The sequence below is a fragment of the Sarcophilus harrisii genome, chromosome 1 (assembly GCF_902635505.1).
Source record: "Sarcophilus harrisii chromosome 1, mSarHar1.11, whole genome shotgun sequence".
In the NCBI taxonomy this organism is placed as follows: domain Eukaryota; kingdom Metazoa; phylum Chordata; class Mammalia; order Dasyuromorphia; family Dasyuridae; genus Sarcophilus; species Sarcophilus harrisii.
Genome location: NC_045426.1, coordinates 262,134,739 through 262,156,172, shown reverse-complemented (window position 1 = coordinate 262,156,172; position 21,434 = coordinate 262,134,739). Strand labels below are relative to the sequence as shown.

The window sequence follows — 21,434 nt, the reverse complement described above, 5'->3', positions numbered from 1 at the left end:
CTATATAATATAGTCCACTAATTTTATAAATGAGAAAACTTAGACATATAGGAGTTAAATGACTTTCCTAATATCATACAGGTAAATAGAATTTGAACTCCAGACCCTTAGCTCCAAAGATAGTGCTCCTTCACCTGAAGGATACCCTTGCTATATCTACCCCCATCTTGCCAAAAGTTTCAAATTCTAGCAGACCAAGAATTTTAACCTATGTGCTCTGATTGTGGATTGTACATGTGCTTGTACTGTGGATACAGAGATGACAGATGACATGGGTTAAAAAACAAATAAACTTTTCTCTGATAATTCTCGTGCAACATTAAGCAAATCACAACCTCAGTTTCCTCATCTGTAATATCAGAAAGGTTTGGATTTTGAAGTCCTTTGTCATTCTCAGCTGATGATATGCCATGAAATCACCCGCTCTGTCTCCTTCTCAACATGTAAGTTATGAGGATTGGATGGAAAAAAAATGGAATTGGAGAGGTAACATAAAAAACAAATGCTATTAGTACCATTAGCTCCTAGCTTCTATCTCCTGGTACTATTAGTATTCTCCTCTCTCCTTAGAAATTCCCTGAACCATTTGTCTAACTCACTTCTTTATCCCATTCACTCCCTAACCCATGTTTACTTAGCTTACATATTGGGCAACATCAACAGAATGTAAGCTCCTTAAGGACAGGAATTGTTTCATTTCTGCCTTTGTATCTCTCCTTAGTGCCTGAGTTCAGTAGTCTCTCTCACATACTAAGTGGTTAATAGATATATTGAATTAAAGATCCTCTTCACTTGGGAACTCAAGGCAGGGCAATTGAAAGAATCCTTTGGCTCACATAACAGGGGTTAATGCCAGGCCCAAGATAGAAATATCCAGCAGGGAAGGAGGTGAGGAGTTCCTCTATTCTGACTCAATCCATTCCCTGAGAGTACACTTTTGTTTCATTCTATTGGGGGAGAGGGAAAAGAAGAAAAATCTTTCTGGATTTCAGTTTCCTCCTCTGGGAAGAGAAAAAGTTAGATCTGATGATGTCTGAAGTTCCTTCTTCAGCTCTAAATCTATGATTTTCTATTCCCATAAGAAGTTCTGAAATGCCCTCAGTGGACAGGAAGAAAAGTCTTGCATACTTGGTTAATAAGTGTGGAGGATAAAAGATGAAATGGTTTAACCCAAAGGTTTAATCTTCTGAGCATGTTGATTTATTAAGCAATGCATGCCAATTGCATGACAAAATGAGATCAGACTTTCTCAACTTAGACCTGAACTCAAATACAGGGGGATACAGGTTTTTTTTTTAACTACACTAACAACAATTAAACAGACAAGGTCAATGAATTAAAAGGAATCAATACAACACTGGTAATCTGATTTCTAGTTGGATGAAAAGAATAGGGACTTTCCAGATTGGGAGGGGAAGAGTAAACAGATGCAGTTGCTAGCATTTATATAGCAGTTTACATATATTAACTTGTTTAATCCTCCCAGTGATCCTGAGAAGGAGATGCTATGGTTTATTTTTACAGATGAGGAAACAGAAGTAGACAGAGGTTAAAGAATTTACCCAGGTTTGCCATGACAAGAGTAAAGGGCAGCTAAATGGTGCAGTGGATAAAGTGCCAGACCGCAAGTCAGGAGGACCTGAGTTCAAATTTGGCCTCAGACACTTAACATTTTCTAGCTGTGTGACCCTGGGCAAGTCACTTAACCCCAATTGTCTCAGTGCAAAAAAAAAAAAAAAAAAGCCATATAACTAGTATTTGAAACAGGATTCTAACTTAGATTCTAAATTGTGCTCTAACCACTTTGCAATAGGACTCCCAAGTATGGAGAGAGAGGATTGAGGGGAAAGGTTCAACTCTGTAAGTCTGGAGAATGTTACTTTACTGCACTTTACATGTAAATCTATGACACAATTAATAAACATTTATTAAGTGCTTACTATGTATCTAGCACTATTTGAAGTATTGCAGATTCAAAGTCAGAAATGAAACAGATCCTTCAGGAGTTAACATTTTATCAGTGGATAATACAAAAGTGATACAAATAGATAAAGCCTGGTTTCGCATTTCTCACTGAGTCACTGTGCAACATTGGAAAACTATGCTTTCTCATCTGGAAAGTTTGGATAACGCATAGGGTTGTCTGGCTCCAAGGGTCAGGAATACCATAGGATTATCATGGTAGAAACCAGTGGTGGGCTAAATGATTGTGGACTCCTCCTGCTCCGCAGGGCAGAAGTAGCAGCTCAATCTGTTTCAGAGACTAGTTGTGTGTTCCTCAGTTCCCTCATTTGCAAGAACTAGATTAGATCACTTGCAAGTCCATTCCATCTGTGATTTTGGAAGAAAAGAACGCTAATGTGGGAGTCGGGAAATATTTTGTTCTAGTACTTCATTCTCTCCAATCCCGCTCCAAACCATCCTCCACTCAGCTGTCAAAGACATTTTTCTCAATGTGCATTTGTGACCATGTTTTCCCTCTCCCCAATAAATTTCAGTGGCTCCCTATTATCTCAAGGACCAAATCTCCATTGAGCATTTGAAGCCTTTCCCTCATGGCCCCCTACCCTGACAGTCTTGACTCCCTCCATGACACTAACCTTCTCCATGTTCTTCCCACACTTCCTGATTTTCTGTACTTGGACTGGTTGTCCCTCGTGCCTGGAATGTTCTCCATCTTCCCTTCAGCTTGCTGGTCTCCTTTATCAGGAGGGCTTCCCAAGGTCTCCACACCCCATTCTGCTGCTTGGTCCGTTCCTTTTGAGAGTACACTCTAGTGCACGGTCTGTGTATCTTACACATGCATGGTTATTTGCTCATTGTCTCCTTTATTAGAACATGAGCTTCTTGAGAACAGCTCTGATTTTTCCTTTTATTCCTTTAAAGTATGCCAGGGATGTAACTCTTAATATAAAACACTTGTCATTGACTCTGTGACCCTCCACACTCTGTAATAACAAAGCACCTGGAGCAGTAGAGAACATTTTGGGAAGAGATTGCTGAGCCTGCCCTGCTTGTCCTGCCATACCTTGGACATGTCCTGTTTTTCCCTTAGTGAGTTTGCAAGAGTCCATCCCTCACCAGCCTCTCTTAGGACAGGGAGAGAGTTCATTTATAAGATCACTAGCCTTACATAATGGATTATGATTATGGCATTTGGAGGAAAATCACTTTTCTCTGGATAAGTTTTATGATTGTACAAAAATCAGACCAAGGATCTGGTCTCAGCTACAGTCAGGGATCTAACCATTAGCCTCCAGGTGGTACAGACTCGAAGTCAAGAAAATGAGAGTTCCACATAGTTATGTGGTCAAGTTACTTAACTACTCTCAGCCTCTGTTTCCTTATCTGTAAAACGGGGATAATAAAAGCACCTACTTCACAGAATTGCTGAGAAGATTAAATGAGTTTATACAGTTATCTCTTTCCCCATCAAGATTTCAATTGCAAGTTGGCATGAGAAGTTAAATGGGTGTTTTAGGGGAATTTTGCAGAAGATGCAGAAAATATACAGAGGCCAGCAATCAACACACACACACACACACACACACACACACACACACACAAATTTAGAAATTCATAAATGCATAAAATATTTGTATAGTATTGATAAAATTAACACATTTTAATTTTTAATAGCATAATAATTCAGACTTCTACTATGTTATCAAGAAGGGAGGGCCAAAAAATTTTACATGGATTTTCCAGATTTCCGGGGTGCCTTGCCCCTCACCCCTTCAGTGTGGGATAATTGTATTTGTAAAGTTCCCTATAAACCTTAACATACGGTGTAAGTTCTTGGTATCATTAGTAGCAGTGGCATTTTCATTTAATTTCCACTGAGCAATCTGAACTTATAGAAAGATACATTTATATATGGATGAATTAATGCATTTAACAGTCATTCAAGAAATATTTATTAAGCGCTACTGTGCTAGACACTGGGAGTGATAAGAATTTAGGCAATTGCTATTCAACTTTGTGATCCCATCTGGGTTTTTTCCCATTGTTTTTGCCATTTCCTTTTCCAGTCCATTTTACAGATAAGGAAACTGAAAAAAAAAAAGTGTTAAGTGACTTGTCTAGGGTCTAATAAGTGTCTGAGGTTAGATTTGAACTCAAGAAGATGACTTTAGGGCTGACACTCTGGGCACTATAGTGTTACCTAGCTGTCCTTGAGAAGTACTGGAGAGAGTTTCAAAAGCAAAGAGCTCTTTGCTATCCAAGAGAGGAAGGTCATTTTGTCTACAGGGAAGGTTTCATAAGGGGGATAGCGAGGGCACTGTGTGCCCACAGAGTGAGGGCTTGAAAGGCTGGAACATGGAGTAATAACAGCTAGCATTTATCCAGTGCTTTGAGGTTTACAAGTGTCATCTCATGGAAGGGATCACTGGGATCAATGGCTAGAAGAATATGGATTTTGTGCAGTAGAATGGAAGCGAGCATGAGTTTCTGGAGTGCCAATTGGTAGAGTTTTTCAGTGCAAAATCAATTTGTTTCCCCACCCAATTCTCCAATATATGGTTCATCTTTCTGTGTTGGTGTTTTTTAAATTTTTAAATAGACTTAATATTTTTTCTACTACTTAAATATTCTGGCTGTTTAAAAACATTTAAAAATACCCCAGGGTCCCAGTCCACTTAAAAGCCTGCAGAATATCATTTTTATTGGCTTTCTAATTAAACTAAGTTTTAGTTGGAATGTACCAAAGTGGATCATAGAAGGGGCAAAGGAATTGGGTCTGTTTCCCTGACTGATGCTTAAGTGTTATTTTCTTTTAATGTCTTTAAAGGGGATCAGGGAGATGAGATATGCATAGCAGAGGGCATAAGGGGATACTAGACAAGTTTGTGTTCCAAATAGTCCCCCCAAAAAAGGAACTATTAATTATTCATCAGATTAGATTATAAACATTATTCACAGAGATTAGAGACCTAATTCTTAGAACAGAATGAATGAATGAATGAAAAAGTATATTTAATCAATTGTACATTAACAATATAATATACACAAACAAAACAGGAAAGAAGATATCAATGGATTGAATGTGGATTTTTTAAATTAAAAAGCCAAAAAATAAAGAAAAAAGGAAATATTAAAGATTAAAAGAAAAATAAATTGAAATAAAAATTATTGAAATATAAATAAAACCTAAACTTGATTTTTTAAAAGATGATATTTATAAGCTTTTAGCCAATTTTATTAAAAATGACAAAAAATAAAATCAACAAAATAACAAATAAAATGAAATCACAACAAAATCAGAAGAAATAAAAAAGAGAACTTAAATTTAGTATGCTCAGTTACATGCTGGGAAAATTGAAAATAAAATTAATAAGGGAATATCTCCAGAAATATAAAATACTAAAACTAACAGAAGATCAAATAGAGATTCCAATGAATTCAACAGCAGAAAAGAAAATTGAACTAGCTATAAAGGAACTTTCAAGGAAAACAGCTCCTGTTCTTGATAAATCCACAGGAAAATTCTAGCAAACTTTTAAAGAAAAATTAAAACCAACACTACAAATCATTCTCAAAAACTGATGTTACTAGGTTACTTTTATGACACAAATATAGTCTTAATATCTAAATTAAGGCGAGATAAAGCATAGAATGAGAACTATAAACAATTATCATTAACGAATATCAATTAAAATTTTTTCAATAAAATCCTGTCAAATAGATTGCAGCAATTTATTCAAGAAATTATGCCTCATGCCCAAGTTAGATTTATACCAATGATGCAAAGATGGTTCACTATTAGGAAAATAATCAACATAATTAATCACATATTTTTCAAAAATCCAAAATTCCATAATTACCTTAATAGATGCAGAAAAAGCCTTTGACAAAATACAACTTTTATTTACACTTAAACATTCTACAAAATATAGGAATAGAAGAATCTTTAAAAAAAAATCTTTAAAAGTGTCTGCTCAAACCAAAAGCAAGCATCATATGCAATAGGGATACTCTAGAATCTTTCCCATTAAATAGAGAAGTAAGACAAGGATATCTAATTTCCATACTATTATTCAATATATCTGGAAATTCTAGAAATTGTAATAAGACAAATCAAAAGGCAAAATAATAAAAAAGCATAAGACAAAAGAAAGTAAACTATAGAGATAAATATAGGGGAGATACTCATTATTTGATATGATGGCTTATTTAGGAAATCCTAGGGAATCAGAAATATTAATTGATATAATAGCTTCAGAAAAGTTGCAAGTTATAGATTAAGCAATCAAAAATCAGTAACATTTCTATACAGTAATAGCGAAATCTAAGAGATGATAATAAAAAGGGAAATCCCATTCCAAAAAAAACCCCTAGAAAACACAAAACTAAAATATATAAAATATAAATTATATCTGGGAATCAGTTTCCTAAAGCACTCAAAATAATTGTATAGGTTCAGTTTATAAAATGTTCCTTAAAGAAACAAAGAACAACTCAAGTAGCTGGAGAAATAATCAATATTTGTGGGTAGTACATATCAATATAATAAAAATGACAATATTACCAAAGTTAGTTTACAATACTATACCAATGAAATTATCAAAGGGATTACTGGCCAATTTTTTCTCTCATTCAACTCTTTGTGACCCCCTTTGGGGTTTTCTTGACAAAGATGCTAGGAAATTTTTCCATTTTATTCTTCAACTCATTCTATAGATGAAGAAAATGAGGCAAACAGGGTTAACTGACTTGCCTAGGGTCACACAAGGAATTAGTATTTGAAGTAATATTTGAACTCAGGTCTTCCTGATTTCACTCCATTTACTGCTCTCCATAGCTGCTCCATCAAAGGAATACTTTAAAGATAAAAATAACAAATTCATTTGAAAAAAAGCATTCACTGAGGTGTTAAGCACTGGGGATGCAAATGGAAAACCAAATCAGTTCCTGTTCACAAAAAGCTTACATTCTTTTAGGGGCAGGTAATACTTATTGGGGAGTAGTAACCAGAGAGGGTTAATTTGTCCAGTAAACACACAGGACACTAAGTCTGGAGCGATAGGGAAACTGAAACAATTTTGCTAAGAGCAGTGATAAACTTGATTTAATCATGGTTCCCAAACTGAGAAGGTATGAGAGGTATACCAGGCAGCTGGTGAAATGGTCTGGAGAAGAAATGGTCTTATATATGGTAGGTGTCTCAAACAACTATTAATTGGGAAGATGGCTCCATGAGGAGATGGCTAGAGGTTCCTGGCATGAAAGGGTTAAGTCATCCCATGCTTGCTTTCTGGCTCATGGTTGCTGTTCCCAGTTGAGAGGAATTTTGGGGCAAAGACCAGTCAAGTCACTTTTCTAAGGTCACAGAGCTGAGGCAGTAGAGTTGGATGCTGGTACCATGTAATTCTTCTCTTCTTTACCCTTAGCTTTCTTTCCAAAGTTCTGGAAAATCATTCTGTTGAGCCATTATAGTGTTCACCACCTTTCCCTTCTTGAATCATTTCCTACAGAGTATGAGAATCAGCCTCTTTCATTTTAAAAAAGCCAAAAAAATTATATGTGGGATCCATTGCCTGCAAATAACAGAGCAAGCAAAACAAAAAGACTTGGAGCCACAATATAACAGTAGGATTACCTACTAATAAGCCATATACAGAAAACAACATGTAAGCAAATAAGCTATCAGTAAGACTAAGCATAGATAACAGAAAAAGGTAAATATTGCACTATGAGCTTCTTTTCCCTTTGCTTTTATAATAAAGATCAGCTTTGGATTTCTAGGACACCTGGGTCTTATGTGGGCGTGGTTTAGTCCAGAGACATCATACATTGACCTGGTGGCCTTGTGTCTCTGGGCAGCATTTTCAAATGAAACCCAAGCCAGATTAAAATGTCATTGAGAAGGGTAGCTAAGTGGAAGAGCATCAGTCCCTGTGGTCAGGAGGACCTGAGTTCAAATTCAGCCTCAGGCACTTGACCCTTACTATGTGACTCTGGGCATGTCACTTAACCCCAATCATCTTCACCCCTCTCCTACTAAAGAAATGTCATGGAGAAAAATGTGTCAAAATAAATGAAAATACAATAAAACATAGATAACATCCCATTTTAGGGAACAGTTATGTAGTATAGTGCATAGAGCACAGGGTTTGGAGTTCAAATCAAATCAGACACTTATTAGCTGTTGTGACCCTAGACAATTCAATTAACCCTGTTTGCCTCAGTTTCCTCATGTGTAAAATGAGCCAGAAAAGGAAATAGCAAGTCATTCCAGTATCTTTACTAAGAAAATACTAAATAGGGTCACGAAGAGTCAGACTGTACCAAAACTACTGAACAACAATAACACTACATTTTAAAACTAAGTTAATATGTGGCCTGAGGGATATGGAGTAGTAGATGCATTTCTATTTGAGTTTGACACTGCAGTTCTAAGCTATTAGTGTCCATTTGTGTGGGTAACCTGCAGGAAATTAAACCCTGAGCTTTGCAGGGATCTGGAACAGAGAGGTTGAGAGGGAAAGCTTGAAAATAAGGACTCTTCTTAGAATCTATCTCTAAGCCCCATTGGCTTTATTTGTGCATGGGTGCACGACTGCAGGGTTGGGGCCCATGATATCTAGATGCATCCAGGGACAGAGCCCAAAATAGTAGAGGCTTCTTTTTGAAAAGATGTTTTATTAGTGTACTTTATTTTCTTAACATCATTATCACTTTTCAACCTTTCCTTATAATAAATCAAGCAAAGCAAACAAATTAACCATTATCTGAAAACGCATGTTTCATTCTGTACCTGTAGTCCATTACCTCTCAAGAAAAAAGTGGAAAATATGTATCACCATCAGTCCTCTGAACTTACTGTATTGTTCATTTCTTTCAGTCCTGTCTAATCTTTGAAATCCCATTTGGAGTTTTCTTGGCAAAGACACTGGAGTGATTTGTCATTTCTTTCTCCAGCTTATTTTATGTATGAGGAAACAGCCATACAGGATTATGTGACTTGCTCAGGATCACACAGCTAGTAAGTGTCTGAAGCTAGATTTAAACTCATGAAGATGAATTATCCTGGTGCTCTATTCACCCTGACTCTTAGATGCCTTTTTATTTTTATGGTCATTATGTAATGTTTTGTATTCCTGCTTATTTAGTTCCATATCCATTCATATGGATGAGAAACTTGCCAAGTTTCTCTTTATTCTTCATATTCATCATTGTGATATTACATTCATATACTACAATTTGTTTAGTCATTTTCCTAGTCATGGGTATCCATTTTCCTTAGAAAGTTTTTTCAAGAAAAGGTACATAAAGTCTCTTTGAGAAATAAATAAAAGTTAAGATGTCTCTACTTTCCTGTAATATATACTGAGTTTAGACTTCCTAAAGCCTGATGAAAAGGACCTTGGACTTGATTTGAAGATGAGTTCAAGTTGAAGCTGTGACACTTATGTGTCACTGTATTGCTACATTTAAATTTTTTTGAGCTTTAACTTCTTTATTTGTAAATTGGAAATAATAACAATATTCATACTATTGACTTCTTAGAGTTACTGTGAAAAGAGTATTTTGTAAGTGCTTAAAAAAGTGCACAAGAACTATAAAGCTGTGAGTTCTCATTACCATCTTCCCTCTTCCCTTCCTTCTCTCCTCTCTGTCCTCTCAATTGATCTTACTGTTACCCCTGAGAAAGCTGCTTGAAGAGAATGTCCTCTCTTCCTCACATTTGTATCCTGGGAACATCAGGTTTAAATGAACACCAAACATATGCAGCCTGGAAGGTGAAAGGATGTTAAGAGGCAAGGGTTGGCAAAGGAGTATGGAATCCAAGAACTTGTGTCCTGGTCATATGGGAAGACTTATGAACTGATATATACAAAGGAATTTCAAATTTGTTTTTTTCCTTAAAAATAAAAATTTTATTCATGTTTTTTGTTCTTACATGACATTTATAACCATTAACTACCTCACCCCTTCCCAATCCCCAGACAGGATCATTCCACATGAGAAAGAAAAACAGTTAAGTAAAGCATCTGAAACAGAAATTTTTTCTGGAACTTTATGTATTATTCTGATCTGGTAGTCTTGCATTTTTCCACTTTGAAGAAGATGTATTTCTTTATCTCTTAAGTATTTTCATTTTTTTCCAGGACTCAAATTCTCCTCAATGATCTTTTAATTTACATTGTAGTTGTATGTTATATTCTCTTGGTTCTGCTGTTTTCCTTCATATCAGTTTATATAAATCTTCCCAAGTTTCTTCATATGTCATTTTTTGTTGCATAATTTTATTCTATAACAGTCATAGACTATACTTTTTTCAGCCATATCGCAATCAATAGACATTTGCTTTGAGTGCTGTTATGAATATTTTAGTATAGAGTAGACGTTTGTTTTTTTTTAAACTTCCTTGGAGTATATGCCCAGAATGGTTATTGCTAAATCCAAATCACTTTTCTTACATAATTCATATGTAAAACCTAGAATAGTTAGACCATTTCACAGCTCTACACAAACATTAGTGTGCTAGTCTACCCACAGCCCTTGCAACATTGACCAAATATCTATCAATTTGCATGGAATTAAGTAAAACCTCCTCATGGATGCTTTACTTTGCATTTCACTTACTCTAAAAGATAAGGAGCATATTTTATGTGGTCACTTATAATTTGCAAATCTGTGAAATCCGTTTGTTTCAGGGATATTTTAGCACCAAGTTGGAGCTATTTCCTTTTCTTCACATCTGGCTGCCTCCCTGAGTCATTGCCCAAGAGCAAGCATTGTGGAATCCCTAAAGCACAGGGTTTGGGGCAGTGGCCCAACTATGTCAATTCTTTGGGATAGCTGGATTTTTGACAGCCTATTAGATTCCTTCTTTGGAAACCAAATGCCAGAGCAAGACTTGTCACCAATTTGTGCCAGGTCTACATATCAGAATCAGTCATAACAGATTCATGAGACAGAATTCAAGAAGTAAGGAGGAGCAGGCCTGAATCAGGAAGTAGGCAGAAATAAATGATGTATCCCACCAAACTGAAACATACAGAAGTCAAGTCACTTGACTAGAATCAGAGAACTATTAATTACCAGAGACTAGATTTGAACTTAGAAAATCATCTGTAAAATAAGGGAATTGGATTAAATAATTTCTAAGTCCCTTCCCAATATTAACATATTAAGAGTCTATGTTTATCTCTGTGTACTTGGTTAGTGCCACAATTACTCTGATCTGGGCTTTAGGTTGTTAAATTCCTTCAACTGAAAGCCCATTTTTCTTTTTCCCTTTGGGTTTAGAAGCCAGTGTTACAATGTCTTAAAATAAATCCCTGGGAAAATTATATCTGTAGTAGATGTTCAATAATAATTTATTAATGATGATAAAGATAAAAGATCTGATGAATTTCTAAATTCCAGGTTTTTGTTTCTTAGTTTTCTTATGAAAAAGTCTTTAGAGATCAATTGTCTAATCTCCATTCTTTCTCCTTGTAGTGATGTCAGTAAGGGAAGTATTCTTTTCATATCAACCTTCTCCCTGCTCATTCATTTCAATCTGCCCCAAGTTCCTCATTCAGATTTTGAGGGTGAAATGTTAATTGGACTCAAGGGAGTGTCAGTTATTCTAATTCTTTCAATGGGCTAAAGTAAGCCTAGAAATATTTTCAAGCCAGAAGCTATAAAGCCATGCCATATGAGAATTGGTAGAAGGAACTGGGAGGTCTTAGCAAGGAGAAGATAAAACTTGGGGGAGAATAAAAATAGCTATCTTCAAGTGCTTGAAGAGATATCATGGAGAAGACAGATTAGATTTAGTTTTCTTGATCTAGGAGGGCAGAATTAAGAGTGAAATCTTCAGAGAGGCAAATCTCAGCTCCACAAAGGGAACTATTTCTTGGTGATGAGAACTCTCTATCACAGTGTGAAGACTGGATGATCATTTGTAACTAATGCTAGAGGAAGAGATTCTGCAAAAGGATGAGGCCCATACAGGATGGATTAGGTCTCTTGAGGTCCCTTCCAATTCAATTCAAGAAGCATTTATTTTCCATTGTACCCAAGGCACTAGATGCTAGAGATGGAAGAACAAAATGAGAAATAATCCTTGCCTTCAAAAAACTTACATTCAACTAGATAATGGGTAAGTGGAAACACAGGTGCAAAAATAAACCAATACAATATAATCTAAAGGGAATAGTGCTAATAACTGAAGTTGGGGTGGGTTGAAGGATCAGGGAAGGGATCAGGGAAGGCTTCCCATAGAAAGTGGCCCTTTAGTTGAGCATTAAAGGAAGCTAAGACTTCTAAGAGATGGAAGTGAAAAGGAAGTGCATTCCAGGTATGTGGGATATTCTCTGCAAAGGCACAAATAATGGAATGTGAATGCCAAGTTTGGGGAATAGCAAGCAGGTCAATTTGGCTGGAATGTAAAGTGCTTGAAGGGAAATAATGTGAATTTGCTACAGACCAGTGACTCAGAGATAGGTCAAGGCAAGAGCACAGAACCATGGATTTAGAGCTGAAGGGGTCCTTAGAGGTCATCTATTCTAATTGCTGTTCAGTCATTTCAGTTTTCTTGGCAAAGATACCGGAGTGCTTTGCCATTTCCTTCTCCAGTGGATCCATTTTGTTAGGCATTCAGAGGTTAAGTGACATGCTGAGGGTTACACAGCTAAGGCGCTTTTTGAACTCGGGTCTTCCCAACTCCTGGGTCCAGTGCTCTATCCACTGAACCACCAGCTACTTCCCTCTATTCTAAACACTGCCCTCCCCCCTTTTACAGATGAAGAAATTAAAGTCAAATAAATTAAGTGGTTTGCTCAAAGTTGTACACGTATAAAGTATCAAAGCTGGAATTTGAATCCAGATCTTCTAACTTCAAATACAACATTCTTTCCACTGATGTGGAAAAGAATTTTTCAGACAGGAGCTCTCTAGGGCAATTCTGTGTTTTTGTTCCTAATTTTGTTCAACTTGGATTTCCCTCTCTGTTCTTTAAATGTTCTCATCCTCATCTATGTTTCAAATAAATGAGGAAAGGAGGATACTTTTTTCTTCCTGCATTTGCACCAGAAGTTTTCTGGGGGAGACTAAGTGTCCCAGAGATCAGAGATCAGACCAAGTCTGGTAGGAAAAAAGAGGACTGATGCAACCCTTTGTTGTAGGGGCCTGGAGCTTCATAAGATGTGATTGTGCACACCCCAGGAATGTTGCTTTCCACTGTCTCTTAAATCCAATTCCCCAAAAAGACCCTGGGCTCCATGGAATAAAGTTGTCCAATTCTTTGCAGAGTGAGCCTGAAGCAAAGCCCTGGATGTTGCCCTGGTTAATGGGTAAGACTATTTTGGGGTGGGTCCATATTCCTGAAGTTTTCTGATCCCTCCACAAAAGTAGGCTTTCTATTCATCTTTTCTGGAGAAATGAGGGGAAATGGGGGAGTGGAACTGAAAGAATAAGTTAAGTTTTTTTCCTTTTTTTTTTCTTATAAAAATGTAAATCGCAGTGACGCAGCTGATGTTTGTTCTCTCTAGAGCATAACTGTCCCTTTCCGTTTCCTTCATTTGGTCCTAAGACTCTGTGTGTGTGTGTGTGTGTGTGTGTGTGTGTGTGTATGTGTGTGTACAAAAAAGATATGGACAAAAATAGATATAGAATGTTAAGAGATTTATTCAGAGTGTACCCAAGTGGGATTCTAGTGACATGAAATAAAAGTGTAGAGTCAAAGAGTTAGAAGTTTGGTCCATGGACCAGAAATAATAAACTCAGTCTAATCAATTTTTCCTCTTTTCTTTTTCTTTTGTGCTCAGAATTAGTTGGTTATGAGGCAATGTTATATAATGGAAAGAGTATTGATTGGATTAAGATTCAGAAAACTTGAGTTCTAGCCCTGCTGCTTCTAATTACTGACTCTGTGACTTTAAACAAAATCCCTTCCTTTCCTTGAGCCTTAGTTTCCCTTAACTCTAGGAAAAAGGAGTTGGTGTAGAAAAGAAACTCAGTATCTTCAGAGATTCATTCCCACCAGAATTGATGTTCCAGTTTTATGACTATTGGTTTTGGCCTCCTGTATTTATTTACTCGCTCAGACACTTTCAGTGTCCAGTCAAATTCAGTCATTTCTGTCATGTCCAATTCTTTGTGATCCCATTTGGGGTTTTCTTGGCAAAGATACTGGAGTGGTTTGCCATTTCCTTCTCCAGTTCATTTTACATATGAGGAAACTGAGGCAAACAATGTGCCCAAGATTACACAGCTAGTAAGCGGCCAGATTTGAACTCAGGAAAATGACACTAGGATTGGCACTCAGTACTTTCCACTATATATTTAAAATAGCAAGAAACCTTAAAACCCATTTAGTTTGATGCCCCTTTGGGCATCAAATTTAGTAGCTTGCTCAGGATCACAAAGTTAATAAATTTGATTGTGAGCTCTTTGAGGGCAGGGATTATCTTTTGCCTCTTTTTATATCCCTAGCACTTAGCACAGATACTTCACATAGTAGACACTTAAAAAATGCTTATTGACACACATTGAGTATATAAGATGGGATTTGAACCCAGATCCTCTGAATACAAAACCAGTGCTCTTTTTCCTATCTTATACTGCTTTTCTGCAAACTAAGCTTTAGTGCCTTCTGCCTCTTCTCCAAATATAACTGCTTGTTAATTTTATAGATGCATTTATTTGTAGATATTGTTTCCCCAGAGAGAATGTAAGCTCAAGGAGGACAGATATCGTTGCTTTTTTGGTTTGCATTCCCAAGGCTTACCACAGAGCTTGGCACATTGTAGGTTCTTAACACATATTTCCTGATTGGTTGATTTGAGATATAATCCAAACCAAATCACATAACCTCAATGAGTTTGTTTTCTTTTTTTTCCCCTTGAGGCAACTGGGGTTAAGTGACTTGCCCAGGGTCACACAGCTAGGAAGTGTTAAGTGTCTGAGAACAAATTTGAACTCAGGTCCTCCTGACTTCAGGGCTGATGCTCTATCCACTATACCACCTAACTGCCCTAGAGCTTGTTTTCTTAATCTATAAAATGGAAATAATACTATACTACCTATCTCACAGGGTGGTAAGAAAAACCACTTTGAAATCCATAGCCTGTTATCTACAAGTGAGCTGGTATTCCAGTGTTGTTGGCAAATCACAGCCAGTGCCTTTAGTCTGTGTAAAAAGAAGGCTCCACAGTTGGGTCTAGGGCTGCAGAAGAGAGGGGTGTGTGAAGGTATATGTGGGGCGTGGGTGTTTGTGTGTATGCCTGTGTCTGTGACAGAGCCTGAGTTTGGGTGCCTGTGTGCCTGCGTAGGAGTTCTCAGTAGATGAGTGTGTGTATCTGTGAGAGAAAAAAAGAGAGAGAGAGAGAGAGACAGTGACAGAGACAGACAGACAGAGGGAGGGAGGGAAGGAGAAGGGAGGGAAACAGCACAGGGAGGGAGAAGGAGCTATCAAGAGTATGCTTTGTTTTACTTAGCTAAGAGAGACGATTATAACCAACCACTCATTCTCACCAGAGCTGCTTAAAGCATCCTTTCTCAGTACTCCGGAAATGGAGAAGCCTACTTTTCAGAGGTTTTTGATGTCAAGCTTAAGGCTGAAGTAGGAAATAAGGTTCAGATATCCACCGGGGAAAAAAAAAGCATATGGCCTCTGGGACATGAATTTTCCCAAATGATAAAGGACTTATAGAAGCAGCCAGCAGTAGGTTTTCCCTCCTTTCAAAGCATAGCAGTAGTAGACTGGCTCCGGGTTCCTGTTCAGCTTATGATATTGAATAAGAAACAGTGCCGATATCTAAAGTATTATATACCCTACACCTCCTGCAGGTACAGTATAGTGCAAACTGTCCTGGGAAATCCCAGACCCTTGCTATTCCTTACTGCAGTGTCTGTCCTATTCCTGTAGGACACTTGGGTCCCTTAAAGGACAAATGTCATTTCTCCCTGCTTCTCCCCATCCTTCAGGCAGCCAGTAAGGCTCCTTGAGTTGAGTCCCATTCAAAAAAAGAGCTTATAGCTAAGCTAAGCAAGTTCTTAGACTGCAGAAAGCTTCCCTGTCTTGCCCTTGCTCCCCAAAACTGGAAACCTAAATAAATATCCCTTTGCCTTCATAGGCCCATCTGACTACTGGAGATATTAGAAATGGAAAAGAAGAAACATTCTTTCCTGCCAAGTGTTCTGAGTCTCCCTTTCCTCTAGACAGCTTTGATGTGAATCTTTTGCTGCTTGCCCATGAAAGAGGGTCTGTTTGTCATAGAGCCTCTAAGATTTCATCTAATTGAAGTAATGAATTCTCCCAATAATGGCTGTGCTTTCTACATATCTGGTCCTCTGTTTCCCCATGAGCTCATTGGTTTCTAGAGAAGGAAGAAATCTACCCCCTCTTGCTCAGGTCCTCTTCCTCCACCTATAGAACCCCAAGTCTGAATTTTTCCTTTCTTCTCTACTGGAAAGACATGTTGGTTTGGCTGAGTTTAATGAATGAGATATGGGAACAGAGATAGAGGGAAAAGGAGAGGAAAGGAAGAGGCAGAGGAGAAAGGAAAGGGAGGGGAAATCAGGGGCTGGGCTAAGGGACAGTGCCCAGAGGAGCTGCAGACTAGGAGGGAGTTTATAGGCTGCGGATGGGGGCTGATTTTATAGGATTGGCTTAATGGGCCAAGAATGCCTTGGCTTGTTCCTTCTAACTGGAAGTGTCAGCTCTGTTTCTCACCTTCCCCTGATTTTAGACCCCCAAAAAATTATCTTCTAAGGGTAAGGAGAGTGAGAACCCTTATCCACCCTTTCCACCCAGCTCCGCAGTCCCCACCTGATCGGGGATCGCTGCTCCCAACTCCCGCGCAGAGCGCAGCTCCAGGACCCGCCGGTTCCGTCCTCAGCGGTGCACAGCTCAAAGGAAAGCCCGGTTTGGGAGGGAAGTTTGCGCGGCCTAGATTTCCCTTGCAGAACCTGGGAGTAAGGGGACCCGGGAAAGCCCAGGAGAAGAAAAATGAAAAAAGAGAAAGAGAAGAAAGGGACGGCGGCGCCAGTCTTTCCCCTGAGCTAGGGGACCTCGGTCGGCGTGTGGAAAAACTGCAGAACCGAGCTCGGGCAGGGTGGGGTGCTCTTGAGCCTGGATTGGATTAAAAAAAAAAAAAAAGTAAAGGAGAGGGGGAAGGGGAAAGGAGGAGGGGGAAATAAATGTCTTTGCCCGGGGTTTGAGGTCTGGATCACTACGTCAGGTGAGATAACTGAAGGTTTCAGAATAAAGTCCTTCTGGTTCGTGGTTTATGTCTCAGTGGGCCCTTGGCCTTGGGACAGCCACTCAAGTCTGGGCATAAGGAATGCGAGGGCATTTTAGAAGGGATCCTCTTGGAGGATTTTTCTCAGAATTTGCCCAGATGCCACACAAAATCCCCCCTACCGCTAGCACGAGGGCAAAGAATCCTAGAAGTGTTCTGTCAGCTCCCCTCCTCGCTTTTTATCTTGATCTGGGCTGCGACGGGTTGGATATAGAGAGGGTATCGTATTAGACGTGAGCTGCTTACAGTGAAGTGAATCAAAAACATTCTCCCTGAAGGGAATACCGGAGGAAATTTCATCCTAGGCGACTAAGAGAAATCTCATAAGCCTTCGAACAAAACCTTCTCGGAGGGGTGAACCCGGTCTACAGACACACATACCTGCCTTAGGCATATGCGGACATATATGTTATAAAGACTTCGAGCCAACTTTTATGGTGTCTCCTCTGGGTAAGGGATGTCTGTGTGTATGTGTCCTCGAGTGCGCGTATACTCGGTCTTGCTTTTGTGTCACACAAACCTTATACGTGCAAATGGGCTTCTACTTTGCCCCAGTCCCCTTCCTCCTCTCAACAATTCCCGAAGTTCCCTCGTATATCCAAAGTAACTGAATCTGGAGTGCGCCCCCAACTAAAAACGAGTCCTGTGTCCCCCTCTTCGTTCACCCTCCCGCCAGCAGTTTGGGAGAAGAGGGGTCCGGGGAAAGAGAGGTGTCTGAGAGGAAGAGACACTCGGGGAAGGGGAGGGGGAGGAGCTCTCTACTTCCCAGCCCACCCTATACCTTCCTCCCTTCCCCCCCGCCACTTCACCATCTTCCTTTTTCCAACTTCATCTCCCAACCCCACCCTTTAAAAAAATATCCTAAACCTAAATCCAGTGGGATGCACTCAAGTCCACTCAAGGTTTGGGAAGCTACACCCCCATCTCCTTCCACGTCCCCCTCCCCCCCCCCCCCCCCCCCCCCCCCTCCCAGCACGGGCTCCTACATTAAACCTTTGATCACGCACAGAAAGAATGTGCTACTATCCCCGCGCTGCCGCTGCCGCCGCCGCTGCCGCCGCGCCGGAGCCCGAACCTGAGCCGGAACCCGCGGGCCCCTCTGGAACGCCGGCGCCGCCTCTCGGAACGCTCGCGCCCGGGGTGGCTCCACGGCTGCCGGACTGGGCTCTCGGCGCACCCGGAGCCGCCTCGTTTGCCTTGGTGGCCGCCACCTCCCCGCGGCTTCCCGGGTCTCTCTTTGGCTCTTGACGCAGTCTGGAGCTGCAGCTGGGTTTCCTCTCTTCTCTCTTCTCCTCTCTCTCCTCTCCCAGTCTCAGGCCAAGCCCAGCCCGGCCCCGGGAGGGGAGGGGGGGGAGGGAGATTTGTCTTGGAGGAACCTGCCACCGGAGCTTGGGGAGGAGGAAGAGGAGGAGGAAGGAGGGGAAGCCGTAGCAGTCACCACAGCCGCCGCCACCTGCCACCTCTGCCCGCTGCCTCTGCTGGGGATCTCAGCGCGCGCTCTCCGGGAGCTGCACCCCACCCCCTCCCATAGCCCGCCCCAGGACACCCCGGGTTCAGGTAGGCGAGAGGGACTGGGGCTGGGACGGGATGGGAGGGGGAGTGTTTTAGGGTGAAGAGGTCCCTTCACTTGCTGCAATGAGGCAGACCAACAGGACCCCACCTCAGAGGAAAGCATCGCTTTGATATAGGAATCGTAAAGGGAGAGCTAGAAAGAATAGGGGACGCCTCTTCGCTACCGTCACCGCCCCCCAATCGCTCAGGACCCTGACTCTTCGTCCCCTAAAGCTTTAGCTTCCGCTCAGCCTTCTTTCTCTCACGTTGCTGCAGCTCTATCCCTTCACTGTGCCCGCTTCCCTTCTCGGTCTCCCTCTCCGGCTCCGGGGCTCCCCCCCTTTGGGGGGGGTGAGTACCCGAAGTTGACGGCTGATGAACTCGAATCAGACCGATTTTCCCCACCAGCGCCCCGAGACCTATCCCCTGAGTCCATGGTACCCCCAGACCCTTCGAGGAACCCTCGGGAGCAGCAGATACCCAAACTTTCAGGGTCCTATGGATCCCCGGACTCGGGGAACTGGGGCGGGGGGGGTGGTGGTAGTGGTGATAGAAGGAGGCGGTACCGGTCTGGAGGGTCTCGGATCTCCTGTTCGCTGTCTCGTCTGTGGAGAATCCGAACCAATCCGGGCTACCTATCTCCTCCCCATTCTCCCACCTCCTCACCCTCCCCTCGTGCTCACACACACACATACACTCATACATATCCTTACCAATTCTCCCCCCCCACACACACACCCTCGTTTAGAGAAGCAAAGATGCTTTGGGATCCAACTACAGGGAAGGATGTGGGGGAGGGATGGAAAGAAGGGGGTAGAAAGGAAGTGGTGCGCCCCCATCCCCATGCACAGATTGGGGGGCGCCTCCTGCGGGATGCAGAAGCTAGCTGCTCTTGGGGGCTTTGAGTCCCAGTATAGGGCATCGTTGGCCCCAAAGGCTGCATCGCCGAAGTGTGAAAAACCAGCACTGGGCTATTAATAGGAGCCTGTGACCTGACTGGCTCCTTCAGGCTGCTTGGGGAAGCCGAGCCGGGCTCTGGTGGCCACAAGCTCCTTCAGTGTTCACCTCTTTCTTTCCTCTCTCACCCCCTCCCAAATTCCTCTAGTCTACCCCACCAATTCTTCCTTTTAACCTTCTCTATTCCCCCACCCTGCACTAGTCCCCACTCTCACTCTCTTCCCCCTTCCCCCATCTTCTTACCTCTTGCTATTCCCCCCTTTCAACTCACTGTCGTTCTCCCAACCCCCAAACTTTTCCTAGCCCTGAACTGGATCAAATAGCGCTTCATTACTCGCTCAGGATCTGCCGTTATGAAGGGGTCCCAATACCCTCTGGGCCTAGCTCAACTCTACTCCCCTGTCCAGGGTACCCTTCGCAGGTCTTTGGTTTACTGGGACTCAGGGATGTGAAGGATTAGGTGAAAGAGAGGGGTGGCCGGTTGGGAGCTGCCGCCACTTCTCTGCTCCGCTACAGCTGTTTGCCCGACCAGCGGGGACGGAAGTTTCTCGCGGACCAATTACTGCCTCCCCTTCCCGTCCCTTGTTCCCTCCACCCACCCTTTCTCACCTCTTGTTCCGTTGGACTCCTGCTACCCAAAGGGTTTGAGGGGCAGATTAGAAGAGAAACTGTTGGGGATTTAGGAGACCTGGGGGGGCGGAGAGGGGAATAAAAAAATCGTGAATGTTGATGAGGGAGCGAAGAGGTTGAGAGGGAGTAAGGGGATAGGAGAAGCTCTTAGGAAGGGGGGTTGTCAGGCAAGCTTTTGGGAATAGAGGGGAGAAGAACCCAGTAGCCTCTGCAATAGACCTAAGGCCTTGGGTCTCCCTCAGGAGGATGGTGCTATCATTGCGCCTTAGGGTATTTATTCCAGTTTTCTCAGCTTTTAAAAATAAATCCCCTGTGTATTGTTGGTGGTTCACTTGTCTGAGCTGCAATCGGTCTTTCCCCCCAAGCTTCCTCTTCCCTAGAGAGCTCTGTCCCCTCTCCTTTACACAAAAGACTGGTATGGTCCTTTCCCCCTGTTGTGGGACGACATTTTAAAAAATTATCTTCTCTACCCCCCCTCTCTTATGTGTGTGAAATTTCTTGGGGCCTAAAGGAGTGTGTGGGTTGCTGGTGCCCCCACCTTCTGCCCTCCCCAAGCATCCCAATGCCATCCTAGTCATCGGAGTTAAGGAGGGACAAATTTTTTCTCCCCTAAGTTTACCTTAGTGGTTAGTAGCAGGAAGGAGGGGGACGGAAGTGTGTATATGGGGGTGTATATAGTTGCTTTAATGTGCCTGACAGATGTGGCTATAGCGCCACCTTCTCTGTAACAGAATTCATGATCAGCATGGAGGATGCCAATTAGGAATACGGGCATGAGGGAGGAGAGGAAAGGGGGATAGGAGAGGCAATGAAGAATTAACATTTTTTAGAAGGTCAGATTGTAATTTTTTGGGTAAGGAAGGGCACTTGGGTTGGAGAGTACTGTCCAGCCAAAAGTAGTTGGTGGAGAGATTGCAAAGACAGAACTGAATCAGATCTCTTTCCTCATATGTATCCCAGTTTGGAGTAGGATCTCTTCCCTGTAAGGCTCCCCCTCCCCAATAATGTTAACTGAAAATAATTAGTTGATTTACTTTGATATCTGCTAGTATCCCT

General features: G+C 41.4%; 1 protein-coding gene across 1 annotated transcript in view; it reads left to right on the top strand.

The window, feature by feature from the left end:
• The first annotated feature begins 18,220 nt into the window (after nucleotides 1–18,220).
• The window catches only part of ELFN1 (extracellular leucine rich repeat and fibronectin type III domain containing 1), a 199,995-nt gene continuing 196,781 nt past the window's right edge, over nucleotides 18,221–21,434 (top strand). Inside the window, exon 1 of the mRNA XM_031941260.1 lies at nucleotides 18,221–18,797. The gene's annotated coding sequence lies outside the window, so the exon portion shown is untranslated. The remainder of the gene's footprint in view (nucleotides 18,798–21,434) is intronic.